We start from the raw sequence: 19685 nt of genomic DNA, 5'->3' as shown, positions 1-19685 counted from the left end.
TTCCTTTATTGTCTAGGACAATATATTCACAATATCTTTAAATCAGAAATTAAACATTCCCATTTGATTTCAGGTATTAACATATTCTGTTAGTTTGTTCCTTATTGTCAATGTCAGACTGGGGTTCTCCTTGGAGCAAAGGAGGTTGAGGGAGATTTGATAGAGGTGGACAAAATTCTGACAGGTTGAGATAAGGTGGACAAAGGAAAGCTGTTCCCATTAGCTGATGGGACAAGGACGAGGGAGACACAGATTTATGGTTTTGGGTCAGAGATGCAGGGGGGGATGTGAGGAAGAATATTTTGATGCAGTGAATGGTAATGTTCTGGAACTCGAGCGTGGAGGAAGTGGAGACAACAAACTATTGCAAAGGAAATTGGATTGGCATCTGGGGGAGTTTCAAATAGAAATGCTGACTGAACATGTCTGAACTTCCTCACACTCTGTCACTCTGTGATCCGTGTGAATTCTGAAACCAGGTATTCGCAACAAGACTCAGCCACTGGAGGCAAAGTCATGAGACCGGCCAGTCCAGCAGAAAGAAACCCTCCGACCCTCCCCATTGACCAACTGTGAGAATGAACTAAATGCAGTCCTGGATGTAATTGAGAGCAGAAACAATGACAGCAGAATCCAACCCCTGGAATCACTTGTGAATTGGTTGGTGTCTCAGCAAGGTGGATGAAGCTCTGAAACTCTTCCCACACTGAGAGCAGGTGAACGGTCTCTCCCCAGTGTGAACTCGCTGGTGTCACCACAGGGTGGATGACTGAGTTAATCCCTTTCCACACTGAGAGCAGGTGAATGGTCTCTCCCCAGTGTGAACTCGCTGATGTGTCTGCAGGTGGGATAATTGAGTGAATCCCTTTAGAAACTGAGAGCAACTGAACAGCTTCTCCCCAGTGTGAACTCGCTGGTGTCTCCGCAGGGCGGATGACTGAGTGAATCCCTCCCCACACTGAGATGAGGTGAATGGTTTCTCCCCGGTGTGAACTCGCTGGTATCCTCGCAGGCTGGATAAGTCAGTGAATCCCTTCCCACACACAGAGCAGGTGAACGGTCTCTCCCCAGTGTGAACTCGCTGGTGTGTTTGCAAGTGGGATGTCTGAGTGAATCTCTTCCCACACTGAGAGCAGGTGAACGGTCTCTCGCCAGAATGAACTTGCTGATGTGTCTGCAGGCTGGATAACCAAGTGAATCCCTCCCCACAGTGAGAGCAGGTGAAAGGCCTCTCCCCAGTGTGAACTCGCTGGTGTGTCCGCAGATTCGATAACTGACTGAATCCCTTGCCACAGACACAGCAAGTGAATGGTCTCTCTCCAGTGTGACTGCGTCGATGAGCTTGCAGCTGAGATGGGGATATGAATCCCTTCCCACAGTCCCCACATTTCCACGCTTTCTACATGGTGTGGGTATCCTTGTGACTCTCCAGGTTAAACAATCAGTTAAATCTCACACAGAACACGGGTACAATCTCTCCCCGCTGTGAATGCTGCGATGTATTTTCAGGCAGTGTAACTGGTTAAAGCTCTTACCACTCTCAGTGCATTGGAACACTCTCACTCGGGTGTATCTGTGCCTTGGTGCTTTTCCAGTCACACAAATGATTAAAGTTTTTGAAGCAGACAGAACAGGGAAACATTTCTCCTTTGAGAATCAAAGATCGATATATTCAGATCCCGATGAATTGAGTGAGGATGTCAGATGTTGATGTGACATTAGGTTTGAGATTTATGTCTGTAAATCCTCCCCTTCCAATATCCTGTAAAAGGAGTTTACAAAAGTGATCAGTGTCATTACAGGATAGAAATTCAGAACAATTCTAGTTTCTATGGAACATTCTTTCCTCTCTCATTCCCCAAAAGCTGTGAATCTCCATCCCACACACTCTCCCTCCATTCTCACTCTGCTGTATCTAATATTCACCCTCCCAATTCTCCTGAAGGTGCTGATTGAGGCTGATTGACAGATCCATGCTCACTGCTTCCTGTCCTGGACACACACAGCTGGAAATCTCCATGCAGGATGCCGGCCTAACAGAAATATGGCTACATTCCTCGACTAAAAATGTTTTAAATGGATTGTTTCAGTTAGTGAAGATACAGGGGAGGTTGTGACTGATGATGATATTGAACTTGCTGCCAACGTGGGTGATCATAGAGTTTTACAGCATGGAAAGAGGCCCTTCGGCCCATCGGGTTTGTGCCGGCTATCAAGGACCGTTCTATTCCAATCCCATTTTCCATTCTTTGTGCGTAACCTTGTATGCCATGGCATTTCAAAAGCTGAACTAAATTCTTCTTATATGTTGTGAAGGTTCCCACCTCTACTATTCTTTCAGGCACTGAGTTCCAGATTCCCACCACCCTCTGGGTCAAAAGATTTCTCCTCACTTCTCCTATAAACCTCCTGCTCCTGAAATTAAATCCAAGTCCCTGGTTATTGACCCCTCGACTAAAGAGAAAAGTTCCTTCCTATGCCCCCTATCTGTGCCCCTCAGAATTTTATACACCTCAATCAGGTCCCCCTCACCCTTCTCTGCTCCAAGAAAAGCAATGCCAGCCTATCCAGCCTCTCCTCATAGCTGAAACACTCCAGCCCAGCCAACACCCTGGGGAATTTCCTCTGCACCTTCTCCAGTGCAATTACATCCTTCCTCTCGTGTGGCAACCAGAACTGCACACAGTACTCCAGCTGTGGCCTATCCAGTGTTTTATACAGCTCCATCATAACCTCCCTGCCCTTATATTCAATGATGTGGAGATGCCGGCGTTGGACTGGGTGAACACAGTAAGAGTTTTAACAACAACAGGTTTATTTGGTAGCCAATGCCATTAGTTTCAGAGTGCTGCTCCTTCGTCAGATGGAGTGGATATCTGCTCTCAAACAGGGCCATGATGTGGAGATGCCGGCGTTGGACTGGGGTGAACACAGTAAGAAGTCTCACAACACCAGGTTAAAGTCCAACAGGTTTATTTGGTAGCAAATACCATAAACTTTTGGAACGCTGCTCCTTCGTCAGATGGAGTGGAAACAGGGCATACAGAGGCACAAAATCAAGTTACAGAATACTGATTAGAATGTGAATCTCTACAGCCATATATTCAATGCCTCGGTTAATAAAGGCAAGTATTCCATGTGCCTTCTGAACCACCTTAAGTAACTGTCCTACTGTCTTCAGAGATCTATGGACATTCACACCAAGGTCCCTCTGATCCTCTGTACTTCCTAGGATCTGACCATTCATTGTGCATTCCGTTACCTTGCTCGTCCTCCAAAAATTAACTAAACTTTTCAGGGTCGAATTCCACTTGCCACTATTCTGCCCATTTAACTAAAGTTTTAAGGTTTATTTACCAGTGTCACAAGTAGGCTTACATTAACACTGCAGTGAAGTTACTGTGAAAATCCCTGAGTCGCCACACTCCAGCGCCTGTTTGGGTACACTGAGGGAGAATTTAGCATGACCACTGCACCTAATCAACACGGCTTTTGGACTGTGGGAGGAAACCGGAGCACACGGAGGAAACCCACGCAGACTTGGGGAGAATGTGCAGACTCCACACAGAGGGTGACCCAAGCCGGGAATCAAACTCGGGTCCCGGGCACTGTGAGGCAGCAGTGCCTCCGTGCCACCCTGTCGATATCATCCTGTCATCTAAGGCTTTGCTCCTCGGTTTTTAGCACATCATCAATTTTTGTGTCATCTGCAAACTTACTTATCATACCTCCTATATTCACCTCCAGATCATTAACGTACACTACAAGTAACAAACAACCCAGCACCAATCCCTGCGGAACATCACTAAACACAGGCATCCTGTCACAAACACAATTTTGAGTCCAGTTTGGCAAATTGCCCTGGATCCCATGGGCTTTTACCTTCTTCGTCAGCCTCCCATGTCAAAAGCCTTAATGAAGTCCATGTTGACGACATCAACTGAACTCCCCTCATCTGCACACCGAGTCACCTCCTCAAAAATTCAACCAGGTTTGTAAGGCATGATCTCTCTTTGCCAAAACCATGCTGCCCATCCTTGATTAATCCTTACCTCCCCAAGTGGAAATTAATTCTGTCCCCCAGAATTTTTTCCAATCGTTTCCCTATTGCTGAATTTAGACTCACTGGCCAGTAATTTGTTGTTTTTTTCCCTACTTCTCTTCTTGACTAGTGGTACCATATCAGTTGTCCTCCAGTCCTCTGGCACCGCTCCTGTCCCGAGGCAGATACATTAGGGAGACCATGCAGACGCTACGACAACGAATGAATGAACACCGCTCGACAATCACCAGGCAGGAGTGTACCCTTAAGTTGAGAAACACTTCAGCAGTCACGGGCATTCAGCCTCTGATCTTCGGGTAAGCGTTCTCCAAGGCGGCCTTCATGACACATAACAACGCAGAATCGCTGAGCAGAAACTGATAGCCAAGTTCCACACACATGAGGATGACCTCAACCGGGATCTTGGGTTCATGTCACACTATCTGTAACCCCCACGACTTGCCTGGGCTTGCAAAATCTCACTAACTGTCCTGGCTGGAGACAATACACATCTCTTTAACCTGTGCTTGGCCCTCTCTCCACTCACATTGTCTGTACCTTTAAGACTTGATTACCTGTAAAGACTCGCATTCCAACCATTATTTTGTAAATTGAGTTTGTGTCTTGATTAATATGCCCTGTTTGTGAACAGAACTCCCATTCACCTGATTAAGGGACAGCGCTCTGAAAGCTAGTGGCTTGTGCTACCAAATAAACCTATTGGACTTTAACCTGGTGTTCTGAGACTTCTTACTGTGTTTACCCCAGTCCAACGTCAGCATCTCCACATCATAACTGAAGCATAACATCCTCTTTCCTATGTTCAATTTCCCTCGTAATAAAGGACAGCATTCCATTTGTAAAAACTTTGATTTATTTAAATGAAGATTTATAGGGTTCACTTGTTTACAATAACCTCCCTAATCGTAAATCACACCAGGTTCCAGTGACTTAACCAAATGGCAAGAAAGAACGCTTTAAATGGTGAATTCAGAAAGTTTATTAATGATTAAAAATTTAACAAGAGAGAAGGATGAAAAAAGCAAAGAATCTATTACCAGTAAAAGGAGAAAGCTTAACTTAAACAATTGAACAAACTTCTCTCCACCCTTCTCAGACCAGGGCAAAAAGTGACCGCTCCAAAAACATGGATAACTTGTAAAATCAACAGCTTTCAACACCTCTCTGTCGGGCACAGTGGTTAGCACTGCTGCCTCACAGCGCCAGGGACCCGGCTTGGGTCACTGTCTGTGCAGAGTCTGCATATTCTCCCCCAGTCTGTGTGGGTTTTCTCCCACAGACCGAAGGACTTGCTGGTTAGGTACATTGAGCATGCTGAATTCTCCCTCAGTTTACCCTAACAGGCGCCAGAGTGTGGTGACTGGGGGATTTTCAGAGTAACTTCATTGCAGTGTGAATGTGTGACACGAATAAATAAACTTTAAAAAACCATGAACTTTTAAAAACTTCAACCAAATTGGTTTCTTGAATCCCCTTTTTTATACTTTCAAAATGTAGAAAGCCCAGCTCAGCCAATTGTTGGGAATTAGCCAATTGGTCGATAACTTGTCAATAATGAAACTGGTTTAGTTTTTAGCGAGTTACACACATTGTCTGAATTTTAAGACAATTCTTTCTCTCAAACGATATCTCTTAGCTTGGGGTAGCCTGAGTGTTGACCAATAATTGGTGAACATCAGTCATTCAATGTTGAGACATCTTGAACAGGAACTGATTCATTCCCTCCAGTCAAGGTTAAGAAAGTATTAAAGTTTATTTATTAGTGTCACCAGTAGGCTTACGTTAACACTGCAATGAAGTTACTGTGAAAATCCCTTAGTTGCCACAGTTTGGCGTCTGATCGGATACACTGATTGAGAATTTAACATGGCTAATGTACCTAACCAGCACGTCTTTCGGACTGTGGGAGGAAACTGGAGCACCCGGAGGAAACCCACGCAGACACGGGGGAGAACGTGCAGACTCCTCATAGTCACCCAAGCCGGGAATCGAGTCCAGGTCACTGGCACTGTGACGCAGCAGTGCTAACCATTGTGGCACCGCGCCACGCTAACAAGTCTTGTTATCTGTTTTTTTCTATTCTGTTGCTGCCAGAAGGTAACATTTTATAATTCCCACAGAATTTTAAACATTCTTTATATCTTTATAATTCTAAACGTTATAAACTTTTGTGTTCAAATTTACATTTCGAGCCTAACAACTGTATTAATGAATCATTTATTCTTCAATTGTCACACAATTCAGGCTGTCCATTTAACTAATCTCCTGCTTTACAATTGTGGGAACTTCATTCCACAAATAAGGTAGTCAAATGTGTTGTTAAAAGCAGGATGTTCTTTATATAAATAAATAACAACGTTTAAAAATCATTGGCAAACAAAAGGAAACAGGAGCATTGGAACCAGCCTGGACTTGCAGACTGAAACCCCGCCCAAAGCCCGCACGTGCTCAGAAGGGAGAGAGGTTGTGAAGAACACTCGAGAACACTTCTCCTCTCCTTAAATTTCAATCCCCCATCAGGACAGAAATACAACAAAGTAATGTCTTTAACAATACGGAAGTCTGTCAGGAGCTTTGTGGTTGCATTGCAACCTGTACAATACCACTGGTAAATCTTGTAATGGTGTTTCTGGAATGGGAGGTGAAGAGGTAGTTTGAGAATCTGTACATGAACATTCCTCTTCCACTCCCACAGCAGAGTCAACTGGCAAAGCTGGAACCATTTCCTGGTGATCTGTGCTTCCAACCATTTTCAATGCACATTTACAACGACCCCTCAAAGGCCACATTGAGTCTGGACCACGGCCTATCAGGCCACTCCTAAGGATGAAGTGGTAATGTACCCAGTGTGTTGTGCCTGATTCAATCGACAAACAATTTATTGAGTTACGCCAGCGGGGAGAAGCCACAGGGGCTGACCATGTGTAACTCCACCCAACAAAGAATATCATCAATTCTTATCCAGTTACTCAGCCCATCCCGGCTGGACACAATCCAATCAGAATGGTGATAGATTACATACATTATAGGTTCAATAAAATTAGTATCTGGGCATTATGGGGCTTTGTGATCATCTCATGGACAGGTGCCCCCATCATGATGCTTTCCAGACCCCCCTTGGTGGGGTCTTTCTTTGTACATAGACTCCCTTAGTTAGAAATGGGGTGAATTAAAAGTTCTCAAATGGACGTCAGCACTCTTCCTTTGTTTTAATCTAATGACCACATGGTCTGGGAACATTTCTATTTAACACTCTCTCTTTTTAAACTCTTTTCTTCAGTATCCAATTCCAGAATTTTCCCTTTCTTTGTGTTACTTGCGTCAGGAATAAATCTTTGGACCTGACAGGAAGTTTAACCCAAGATCAATCCAACACAGGATTGGTCAGAATCATTTCACATATGTCAAATTTTAAATAACCATTACAAATTAAAACTCTCATTCTCTCATGAGTGAGTTTTATCCGGATTAAAATTCCCACATGTTTAGTAAAATATCCTGGAATCCTGTCTCCGGCCAGTAAATATGGCTCCAGGTTCACAACTTCAGAACAAAAAAAGTTTTATTGATCACACTTCCTTTGTTAAAAATCTGTTTGATTTAAATCACAGACAGAAAACCTCAAAGCTTGAAGCATTCAACACACAAATATCATCCATACACAAACAGAGAAACTTAGCATGTGCTTTACAACAACAATAACCAAAATTAATTACTTAAGCGTTCTTGTGATCCTGTTTTTAAACTTCCAAAAATGCCTTTAATTAAAGACTCAAGGTAAGGTTAATTCTCCAGAAAGATAAACCTTAACAAATGTAGCCCAAAACAATGATAAAACACATCGACAAACATCCACAAAAAACAAATGAAACACACAGGTGGAAAAAGTGGTGAAGAAGGCATATGGCATGCTTGCCTATATTGGACGGGGCAGAGTATAAAAGTTGGCACATGATGTTGCAGTTATATAGAACGTTGGTTCGGCCACATTTGGAATACTGCATCCAGTTCTGGTCGCCACACTACCAGAAGGACGTGGAGGCTTTGGAGAGAGTGCAGAGGAGGTTTACCAGGATGTTACCTGGTATTAGCTATGAGGAGAGATTGAGTAAACTAGGGTTGTTCTCCCTGGAAAGACGGAGGTTGAGGGGCGACCTAATAGAAATTTATAAAATTATGAAGGGGAGAGATAGGGTGAACAGTTGGAAGCTTTTTCCCATGTCAGAAATGACAAACACAAGGGGTCACAAGTTCAAGGTAAGGGGGGCAAGGTTCAATACAGATATGCGGGGGACGTATTTTACACAGAGGGTGGTGGGAGCCTGGAATGCACTACCAAGCAAGGTGGTTGAGGCAGACACGCGAGGATCATTTAAAACTTATCGAGATAGCCACATGAACAGACTAGGAATAGAGGGATACAAACGGATGGTCGAGCGAGGAACACATGATCGGTGCAGGCTTGGAGGGCCGAAGGGCCTGTTCCTGTGCTGTATTGTTCTTTGTACACATTCCAGACTTTCACTCGACTGTAGGTGGATATCAGATTGAAATATTCCATTCAACCACACCCAAGGTGAGTTATTCCAATTCCTTTTTTGTCCAGGACAATATATTCACAATATCTTTAAAACAGAAATTAAACATTCCCATTTGATTTCAGACAGTAACATATTCTGTTAGTTTGTTCTTTAGTGTCAATGTCAGGCTGGGGTTGTTCTCCTTGGAGCAAAGGAGGTTGAGGGGAGATTTGATAGAGGTGGACAAGATTCTGACAGGTTTAGATAAGGTGGACAAAGAAAAGCTGTTCCCATGAGCTGAAGGGACAAGGACGACAAGGGGACACAGATTTCTTGTTTTGAGTCAGAGATGCAAGGGGGAGAATGGTGGGGGGGGGGGGTGGGGGGGAGAGATGTGAGGAAGAATATTGTGATGCAGCGAATGGTAATGACCTGAAACCCGCTGCCTACGAGGGTGGAGGAAGTGGAGACAATAAACAATTAAAAAGGAAATTGGATGGGCATTTGGGGTGTTCCAAACAGAACGAAGAACAAAGAAAATTACAGCACAGAAACAAGGCCTTTGGCCCTCCAAGCCTGCAGCAACCATGCTGCCCGTCTGAACTAAAACCCCCTACCTTTAAGAACATAAGAAATAGGAGCAGGAGTAGGCCATCTAGCCCCTCGAGCCTGCCCCACCATTCAATAAGATCATGGCTGACCTGAAGTGGATCAGTTCCACTTACCCGCCTAATCCCCATAACCCCTAATTCCCTTACCGATCAGGAATCCATCTATCAGTGATTTAAACATATTCAACGAGGTAGCCTCCACCACTTCAGTGGGCAGAGAATTCCAGAGATTCACCACCCTCTGAGAAGAAGTTCCTCCTCAACTCTGTCCTAAACTGACCCCCCTTTATTTTGAGGCTGTGCCCTCTAGTTCTAGCTTCCTTTCTAAGTGGAAAGAATCTCTCCACCTCTACCCTATCCAGCCCCTTCATTATCTTATAGGTCTCTATAAGATCCCCCCTCAGCCTTCTAAATTCCAACGAGTACAAACCCAATCTGCTCGGTCTCTCCTCATCATCAACACCCCTCATCTCTGGTATCAACCTGGTGAACCTTCTCTGCACTGCCTCCAAGGCCAATATATCCTTCCGCAAATACCTTTCCGGGGACCACATCCCTCTATTCCTATGCTATTCTTATATTTGTCAAGACACATCTTAAAAGTCACGATCATATCTGCTTCCACTACCTCCCCCGGCAACGGGTTCCAGGCACCCACCACCCTCTGTGTAAAAAACCTGCCTTGTACATCTCCTTTAAACCTTGCCCCTCGCACCCTAAAACAATGCCCCCTAGTCATTGACTCTTCCACCCTGCGAAAAAGCTTCTGATTATCCACTCTGTCCATTCCTCTCATAATCTTGTAGACTTCTATCAGGTCACCCCCCTCAACCTCCGTCGTTCCAGTGAGAACAAACCAAGTTTCTCCAACCTCTCCTCATAGCTAATGCCCTCCACACCAGACAACATCCTGATAAATATTTTCCGTACCCTCTCCAAAGCCTCCATATCCTTCTGGTAGTGTGATGACCAGAATTGAACACTAGATTCCAAGTGCGGTCTAACTAAGGTTCTATAAAGCTGCAACATGACTTACCAATTTTTAAACTCAATGCCCCGGCCGATGAAGGCAAGCATGCCGTATGCCTTCTTGATTATCTTCTCCACCTGCATTGCCACTTTCAATGACCTGTGTACCTGTACACCCAGATCCCTCTGCCTATGAATATTCTTAAGGGTTCTGCCATTTACTGTATATTTCCCATCTGTATTAGACCTTCCAAAATGCATTACCTCACATTTGTCCAGATTAAACTTCATCTGCCATCTCTCCGCCCAAGTCTCCAACTAATCTATATCCTGCTGTATCCTTTGCCAGTCCCCATCGCTATCCGCAATTCCACCAACCTTTGTGTCATCCACAAACTTACTAATCAAACCAGTTACATTTTCCTCCAAATCATTTATATATATTACAAACAGCAAAAGTCCCAGCACTGATCGCTGAGGAATGTCACTTGTCACAGCCCTCCATTCAGAAATGTACCTTTGCACTGCCAACCTCTGTTTTCTTCTGACTAAATATCTCTAAACGTCCTAACACACTGTCACTCTGTGATCCTTGTGACATTTGAAACCAGGTATTCGCAAAAAGACACAAATAGCATCAGCCCACTGGAGGCTGAGACCGGCCTGTCCAGCACAAAGAAACCCTCTGACCCTTCCCATTGACCAACTGTGAGAATGAACAAAATGCAGTCCTGGATGCAACTGACAGCAGAAACAATAACAGCAGAATCCAACCACTGTCATCACTCGTGAACTTGTTGATGTCTCAGCAGCCGGGATGAAACGCTGAAACCCTTCCCACACACAGAGCAGGTGAACGGCCTCTCCCCAGTGTGAACTCGCTGGTGTGTCAGCAGGCTGGATAACTGAGTGAATCCCTTCCCACACACAGAGCAGGTGAACGGCCTCTCCCCAGTGTGAACTCGCTGGTGTGTCAGCAGGCTGGATAACTGAGGGAATCCCTTCCCACACTGAGAGCAGGTGAATGGCCACTCCCCAGTGTGAACTCGCTGGTGTGTCAGCAGGCTGGATAACTGAGTGAATCCCTTCCCACACTGGGAGCAGGTGAATGGCCTCTCCCCAGTGTGAACTCGCTGGTGTGCCCGCAGGTTGGATACCCGAGTGAATCCCTTCCCACACTGAGAGCAGGTGAATGGTCTCTCCCCAGTGTGAACTTGCTGGTGTGTCTGTAGGTGGGATAACCGAGGGAATCCCTTCCCACACTGAGAGCAGGTGAATGGTCTCTCCCCAGTGTGAACTCGCTGGTGTCTCTGCAGAAGGGATAACCGAGTGAATCCCTTCCCACACTGAGAGCAGGTGAATGACCTCTCCCCAGTGTGAACTCGCTGGTGTCTCTGCAGGTCGGATAACTGAATGAATCCCTTCCCACATTGAGAGCAGGTGAATGGTCTCTCCCCGGTGTGGATGCGCCGATGAGCTTCCAGCTCTGATGGGGCTCTGTATCCCTTCCCACAGTCCGCACATTTCCATGGTTTCTCCATGGTGCAGGTGTCCTTGCCTCTCTCTTGGGTGGACAATTAGTTGAAACTTCGTCCACACACAGAACAAGATTACAGTCTCTACCCGCTGTGAATGGTGTGATATTTATTCAGACTGTGTAACTGGTTAAAGCTCTTTAGTCAGTGCAGTGGAACACCCTCACTCAAGTGTGGCAGTGTGTCGATGCTTTTTCACTCACACTGACATTTCAAATCTTTTCAAATCGACAGACTGGACAATCATTTCTCCTTCTGGATTCAAAGTCCGATGATATTGAGGTCCCAAGGAATATGACTCTGTCAGATCTAGACATGACGTTTGAGATTTCAGCCTGTGATTCCTCTTTCAAGATCCTGTAAAATGAGTTTCCAAAAGTCATCAGTGTCAGTGCAGGATAGAAATTCAGAACAGACAATTTTTATGGAACATTCTTTCCTCTCTCATTCCCCAAAAGCTGTAAATCTCCATCCCACACTCTCTCTCCCCATTCTCAGCAGGTCTGGCAGCATCTGTATGGAGAGAAAAGAACTGATGTTTCAGAGCTTTGACAAAGGGTCATTTAGACAAGAAACATCAGCTCTTTTCTCTCCTTACAGATGCTGCCAGACCTGCTGAGATTTTCCAGCATTTTCTCTCTTGGTTTCAGATTCCAGCATCCGCAGTAATTTGCTTTTATAAGGCTGCAGATACCTCCTCCCAAGTAACATGCGTGTGCCCAAGACATCACCACTTGTTTCCCTTATTTCTTTCGCACCCATGGTGCTCTCCGCAGTAAACACAGAGGAGAAGTATTCATTAAAAATCTCACCCATCTCCTGTGGCTCCACACACAGATGGCCACACTGATTATTAAGGGGATGTATTCTCTCTCTCGCCACACTTTTACTCTTAATATAGCTATAGAACCTCTTGGAATTTTCTTTAATCTTACCTGCCAGATCCATATCAGACCCTCTTTTTGTCCTCCTGATTTCCCTCTTCAGTATTTTCTTACACTTTTTATAGTCAGAGTGATTCACTTGTCCCCGATTGCCTAAACCCAATGTCTGCTTCCTTCTTTTACCTGACCAGAGCCTCAATGTCCCTTGTCTGCCAGAGATCCCTAAATTTACCATTCTTTCCCTTCATCTTAACAGGAATATACTGCCTCTGGACTCTTGATATCACACTTTTAAAACCTCCCATTTGCCAGTCATTCCTTTCCCTTCAAACAAACTCACCTAATCGACATCTACCAGATCCTGCCTAATGCCCACAAAAGTGGCCCTGCTCCAGTTTAGGGCCTTGACCTGTGGACCTGTCCTATCTTTTTCCAGAACTATTTTGAAACTATTGGTGCTCCCAATAGTGCTCCCTGACTGACACTTCAGTCACTTGCTCCACCTCATTTCTTAACTGTCTAATAGAAAGTGAGTCCAGGAATTGATAATGAAAAATAAGGAGCTGGGAGATGAATTGAACAAATATTTTGCTTCGGTGTTCACAATAGAGGATACAGTTAAAACTCAGAAACAGCTGGAAATCAGAATAGTAATTAATTAATAATAATGAATAATAAAATACAGTGTAGGAGGAGGCCATTCAGCCCATCGAGCCTGCACCGACAACAATCCCATCCAGGCCCTATCCACATATTTACCTGTTAATCCCCCTGATACCAAGTGACAATTTATCATGGCCAATCCGTCTAACCGGCACAGCTTTAGACTGTGGAAGGAAACCGGAACACCCGGAGGAAACCCACACAGACACGGGGGGAATGTAGAAACTCTGCACAGACAGCGTCCCGAGGCTGGAATTGAACCCGGGTCCCTGGCGCTGTTAGGCAGCTGCACTAACCACTGTGCCACCGGGCCACATGTCAGTGCCATCGCCCAATTCCAGCCCAGTCTCAGCTCATCTGGAACTCTCACCCATTCCATTGTGACGTCACACTCTCACCCATTCCATTGTGAGGTCACATACTCACCCATTCCATTGTGACGTCATACCCTCACCCATTCCATTGTGACCTCACACTCACACCCATTCCATTGTGATATCAGGGCTTCACTCTCCGATCACAATCCCTGCCGGCCTCCCACATGCAGCCTCAATGGCGGCAGTCAGCCCGGGTCTAACACTACAAGCTGCCGCTCCATTTGGTACAAAGCGGGGGACCGGGAAGTTCATTTCCGGGGTTTGGGTTTGAACAACATGTTTACAAAGTCTCTCCACCCACCCGCCACATTTATCATTCCCCGCGCGCCGCCCTCTACCTCGTATTGATCTCGCTTCCGAGTTAAAACCGTCCGTCCGTCGCCATTACCCGCACTGCGCATGCTTCAGGTCCCGCCCCTCATTCACTCCGATTGGTTGGAGGACCAGCCGCTCCCGCTCGGACCTCCAGACCCGCCCCTCATTCACACCGATTGGTTGGAGGACCAGCCACTCCCGCTCGGTCCTCCAGCCCCGCCCCCTCTTACTATTGGTCCGGAGCTGCCGTCAATCAGCCCCCGGGCACTGTGATGTGGAGCATGCGCAGTGTCATTGCTGTCCTTGGCGCTTGTTTGTCCCGGAGAAGCGGAGTCAGCGTTAGGCGGTGGCTGGGAGGATTTGGAAACACTTTGTGGATCCGCAAACCCTTCAGAATCATTGTCAGCTCCCTGGTTTGCAGCTGCGGGGCTTCTCCCTCCCTCCCGGGAACAGGCCCAGGTTAACGGCCCCATCCTGGCTCAGCCACTGGAGGATGGTTCACATCAGAGGATGGGGGAGGGGGACAATAAATAAGAGGTTACACTTTGGCCTCAAATCAATGAGGACTCTGATCTCTGGGAAGGAAGGAAACCCTGGGAGGTGGGCGGGGAGGATTCACAAACACCCTCTGGAGGCCCCAACACCCCCAATAAGACCCATTGGTTTTATTGTCAGTCTGCAGACAGGAGCTGGAGAACTGAACCCAGTAAGAAGTCTCACAACACGAGGTTAAAGTCCAACAGGTTTATTTGGTAGCAAAAGCCACTCGCTTTCGGAGCGCTGCTCCTTCGTCAGGTGAGTAGGACTTGTGTTCATAAACGGGGCATATATATTGACACAAACTCAATTTACAAGATAATGGTTGGAATGCGAGTCTTTACAGGTAATCAAGTCTTAAAGGTACAGACAATGTGAGTGGAGAGAGGGTTAAGCACAGGTTAAAGAGATGTGTATTGTCTCCAGCCAGGACAGTTCGTGAGATTTCCACATCAAGAACTGAACCCAGACAGGAGAGGGAGGGAGAAAACTGGGAGTGGAGGGAAGAAATGGTGGAGATGTTGAGATGGGTTTGGATTTCAGCCCAGGGGAGGGGGGAGAGTGTGTGGGACGGGGATTTATAGATTTGGGGGAACAAGAGAGGAAAATATGTTCCAGAGAAACTATGAATTGTCTGTTCAGAATTTCTATCCTGCACTGACAGTGATGGTATTGGTAAACTGTTTTTGCAGGGTATTATGAAGGAGAATTTACAGATGTGAAACTCAAACCAAACTTCACATCAAGATCTGTTTCAGTGATTTGATTCATCAGAAACTGAATATCGTCAGCCTTTGTCTCCAGAAGGAGAAATGTTCATTCTGTCTGCAGGCAAAGATTTCAAACATCAGTGTGACTGAAAAAGCACCTAGACACACACACACCTGTGAGTTTCCAATGTGCTGAATGTGGAAAGTGGTTTAACAAGTCTGAAAAACAATCACATCATTCTAACTGAGTAGTGACCCGACACACATTCTGTGTAAACGAGGCTTCAACTCATCATCCAACCTGGAGTCACATGAGGATACCCGCTCCACAGAGAACCCATTGAAATGTGGGGACTGTGGGAGGGGATTCAATTACCCGTCTGAATTGGATATTCATCGTCGCATTCACACTGGAGAGAGGCCGTTCACCTGCTCTGAGTGTGGGAAAGGATTTGCTTACTCATCCAGCCTCTATACACACCGGCGTGTTCACACTGGTGAGAGGCCGTTCGCCTGCCTCGAATGTGGGAAAGGATTTGCTTACTCATCCAGCCTCTATACACACCGGCGTGTTCACACTGGAGAGAGGCCGTTCACCTGCTCTGAGTGTGGGAAAGGATTTGCTTACTCATCCAGCCTCTATACACACCGGCGTGTTCACACTGGTGAGAGGCCATTCACCTGCCTCGAATGTGGGAAGGGATGTCATGCTTTATCAAGCCTCCTGATTCACCGGCAGGTTCACTCCGATCAGAGACTGTTTCAGTGTTCCGATTGTGAGAAAAGCTTTAAAAGCACAAAGGACCTCCTGAGACACCAGCGCACTCACATGGCGGTGAGACCGTTCACCTGCTCAGTGTGTGGGAAGGGATTCACTCAGTCATCCCACCTTCTGACACACCAACTTGTTCACACTGATCAGAGACCATTTCAATGTTCTGACTGTGAGAAGAGATTTAAAAGTAAAAATGATTTACAAGTCCATCAGCGCACTCACACTGGGGAGAAGCCATTCACCTGCTCCGTGTGTGAGAGGAGATTCGGACGTTTATCCCAGCTGCAAACACACCAGCGAGTTCACTCTGATAAGAGACCATTTCAGTGTTCTGACTGTGAGAAGAGCTTTAAAAGTAAACAGGATTTGGTGACACACCAGCGAGTTCACACTGGGGAGAAACCGTTCACCTGCTCGGTGTGTGGGATGGGATTCACCCATTCATCCCACTGTCTGAGACACCAGCGAGTTCACACCGGGGAGAAACCATTCATTTGCTGTGTGTGTGGGAAGGGATTCACTGATTCACCCCAGCTCCTGATACACGAGCGGATTCACACTGGGGAGAAACCCTTCGCTTGCTCCACATGTGGGAAACGATTCACTCAGCCACCCCAGCTCATTGCACATCAACTGGTCCACACTGATCAGAGACCTTTTAAATGTTCTGAGTGTGAGAAGAGTTTTAAAAGCACTAAGGACCTGCTGAGACACCAGCAAATTCACACTGGAGAGAGATCATTCACCTGCTCCATGTGTGGGAAAAGGTTCACTCAATCATCCCACCTGCTGAGACACCAGCAGGTTCACACAGGAGAGAGATCGTTCACCTGCTCCGTATGTGGGAAGAGATTTGCTCGGTCAGCCAATCTGCTGAGACACCAGCAAGTTCACAAGTCACTGCAGGGATTGGATTCTGCTGTTGCTGCTCACCCCATGCAGGACTGAATCATGTTTATTTATTTATTTATCTATCTATTATTGAAGTAATTAATAAGTAATCCCATGCAGGACTGAATCATGTTCATTTATTTATCTATCTATTATTTAAGTAATTAGTAAATAAGTAATCCCATGCAGGACTGAATCATGTTCATTCTGTTATTAAGGAGACTGGGGTGGGACACAGATAATCTCCGTGCAATCAGGCAGAGTCAACATGGTTTTGTGCAAGGGAAATCATGTTAATTGATGTATTGGATTTCTTTGAGGAAGTAACAAGCAATGTGGATAAAGTGGAACCTGTGGATGTGGTGTATTTAGATTTCCAGAAGGCATTTGACAAGGTGCCACATCAATGTTTACCACACTAAATACGAATTCGTAGCATAAAGCATATTAGCGTCCCATCCACGTTGATTCATTATATTAGCATGGATAGAGGATTGATGAGCTAATCGGAAACAGAGAGGAGGGAGAAACAAGTCATTTTTGGGATGGCAAAGTGTAGCCTGTGGAGTGCCACAGGGATCAGTGCTGGGCCCTCAACTATTGACAAACTATTTTCATGATGTGGATGACAGGATCAAAATTTGTTGATAACACAAAGGGTAGGTCGGAAAGTGAGATGTGAATGACCATAACAAGCCTGTAAAGCGATATGGATAGGGTCAGTGAGTGGGTAAAACATTCGCAGCTGGAACAAGATTTTTGGATAATGTGAACTTGTCCATTTGGACAGGATGGATGGAAAAGCAGCTGATTATTTAAACAGAGAGAGAGATTGCAGAACTTTGAGGTACAGAGGGATCTGGGTGTCCTGGTACTGTAATCAGGAAAAGTTAGTGCGTGGACACAGCAAATGATTAGAAAGGTAAATGAATTGTTGTTTATTGCGGGGATGTTTTGCTGCATTTGTTCAGGGTATTGGTGAGACCACATCTAGAGTACGGTGTACAGTTTTGGTCTCCTTAAGAGAGGACTTGTGTGAGAAGTAGTTCGGAGAAGGTTTACTTGACTGATTCCTGGGATGAGGGAATTATCATACGAGGAAAAGTTGGACATGTTCGGCCTGTATCTATTGGGGTTTAGAAGAATGAGAGAGGATCTGATTGAAACATATAAAATTCAGAGGGGACTTGACAGAGTGGATGTTGATTGTAGAGAGAGGAGAACTAGAGGCACAGTTTAAAAATAAGAGGTCTCCCATTTAAGACTGAGATGAGGAGAAACCTTTTCTCTCAGAGGGTTGTTACAGTGTGGAATTCTCTTCCACAGAGAGTGGTGGAGGTTGGCTCACTGAATATTCTGAAGTCTGAATTTAATAGATTCTTGATTGACGAGAGTCAAAGGGTATGAGGGGTAAGAAGGAAAGTGGAGTTGAAGCTACAATCACATCAGCCAGGATCCTATTGAATAGTGGAGCAGGCTCGAGGGGCCGAGTGGCCTTCTCCTGCTCCTAATTCACATGTTCCCATTGTGACAGTTGGAGTTTGTTTCTGCTGATGTTAATTTCCCATAAAACTGAGCTGCTGCTTAATCTACAGAATAGAATCAAATAAATCTTGATGATCTGATTAGCCAGAGTCTAACTGAATGACAGAGCAGACTCAGAGGGCTGAATGACCTCCTCCAGTTCCTGTGTAGTTTCTCCCTGGGCCTTTCCCACTCTCTAACTCTGCTCCAGTGCTGGTTTCTGATGAAGTCTCTTCTCCCCAGTTCTCCCATCACTTTCCATTCATCAGCTGGTGTCTGAGTCCAAGTTTACCAGGAACAGGAGGAGGTCATTTATCCCTCAAGCCTGTTCCGTCATTCAGTGAGGTCATGGCTGCTCTGTGACCTAACTCCATTTACCTAGATATTGTTTTAATCCTGACTTCCCCACTCTGTCACAACGTGATTTTAAAATAATTTTCATTTACATCAGACCTTTAATATAGGAGAGTGTCCCAAGGTGAATCTCAGAAACATTAACTGACAAATCAGACAACTGACACTGAGTCAAAGAAGGAGATGTTAGGAAAGCTGACTAAAGACTTGGTGCAGTGTAAAGGGTGAATGTTAAATGTGTAAATATTCTGCACGGTGATGTATGATCAGATGATAAGAGTCTGCTGAGAGATGGTTCTGTGTGAAGCCTCGTGCTGAGCTTTGTTCTGTACATCATTAGAAAAATGTGCAATAAAAGGTTACATTTACCAACAACCTCCAGCGGTCTCTGTAGATCCTGCCCAATTTCTCTATCCACTTGATCTAAACCTGTCATAATGGCGTTCACCTCAATCAGATCTCCCCTTAGCCTGTTTCATTCCAAGGAGAACAACTCCAGCTTCTCGAAGCTGACTCTGGAGTTAAAATCCCTCAGTGCTGGAACCATTCTGGTAAATCTCCTCTGCACCTTCTCAAGGACCATTCCATCCTTCCTAAAGTGTGCTGGCTGATTATGAACACAATACTCCCATTGTGTTTTAAACAGTGCTTCATAAAGCTTCAGCATAACAACCTCAAAAAGACAAACTCAATTTACAAAATAATGTAATTTACAAAATACAAAAATTATTTTGTAAATTGAGTTTGTGTCTTTATATGCCCTGTTTGTGAACAGAACTTCCAGTCACCTGATGAAGGAGCAGCGCTCTGAAAGCTTGTGGCTTGTGCTACCAAATAAACCTGTTGGACCATAACCTGGTGTTGTGAGACTCCTTACTGTGTTTGCCCCAGTCCAACGCCGGCATCTCCACATCATGATTCAGTGATCTCCCAGGCAGAGGCCATTTACCTCACTTC

At 45.4% G+C, this 19685-nt stretch overlaps 2 protein-coding genes and 1 long non-coding RNA gene across 3 annotated transcripts in view; 2 read left to right on the top strand and 1 right to left on the bottom strand.

Annotated features, from left to right (window-relative positions):
• The window catches only part of LOC144485303 (uncharacterized), a 461444-nt gene that overhangs the window by 99232 nt on the left and 342527 nt on the right, over positions 1–19685 (bottom strand). The gene's annotated exons all lie outside the window — the stretch shown is intronic.
• The window catches only part of LOC144485290 (uncharacterized), a 308115-nt gene that overhangs the window by 124720 nt on the left and 163710 nt on the right, over positions 1–19685 (top strand). The gene's annotated exons all lie outside the window — the stretch shown is intronic.
• LOC144485293 (uncharacterized) overlaps positions 1–19685 on the top strand; it is a 113353-nt gene that overhangs the window by 22117 nt on the left and 71551 nt on the right. The window lies entirely within an intron of this gene.

The sequence above is a fragment of the Mustelus asterias genome, unplaced genomic scaffold (genome assembly GCF_964213995.1).
Source record: "Mustelus asterias unplaced genomic scaffold, sMusAst1.hap1.1 HAP1_SCAFFOLD_184, whole genome shotgun sequence".
Taxonomy (NCBI): Eukaryota; Metazoa; Chordata; class Chondrichthyes; order Carcharhiniformes; family Triakidae; genus Mustelus; species Mustelus asterias.
The sequence above is the reverse complement of the archived record's forward strand: the minus strand, read 5'-3'. Positions and strand labels throughout refer to the sequence as shown.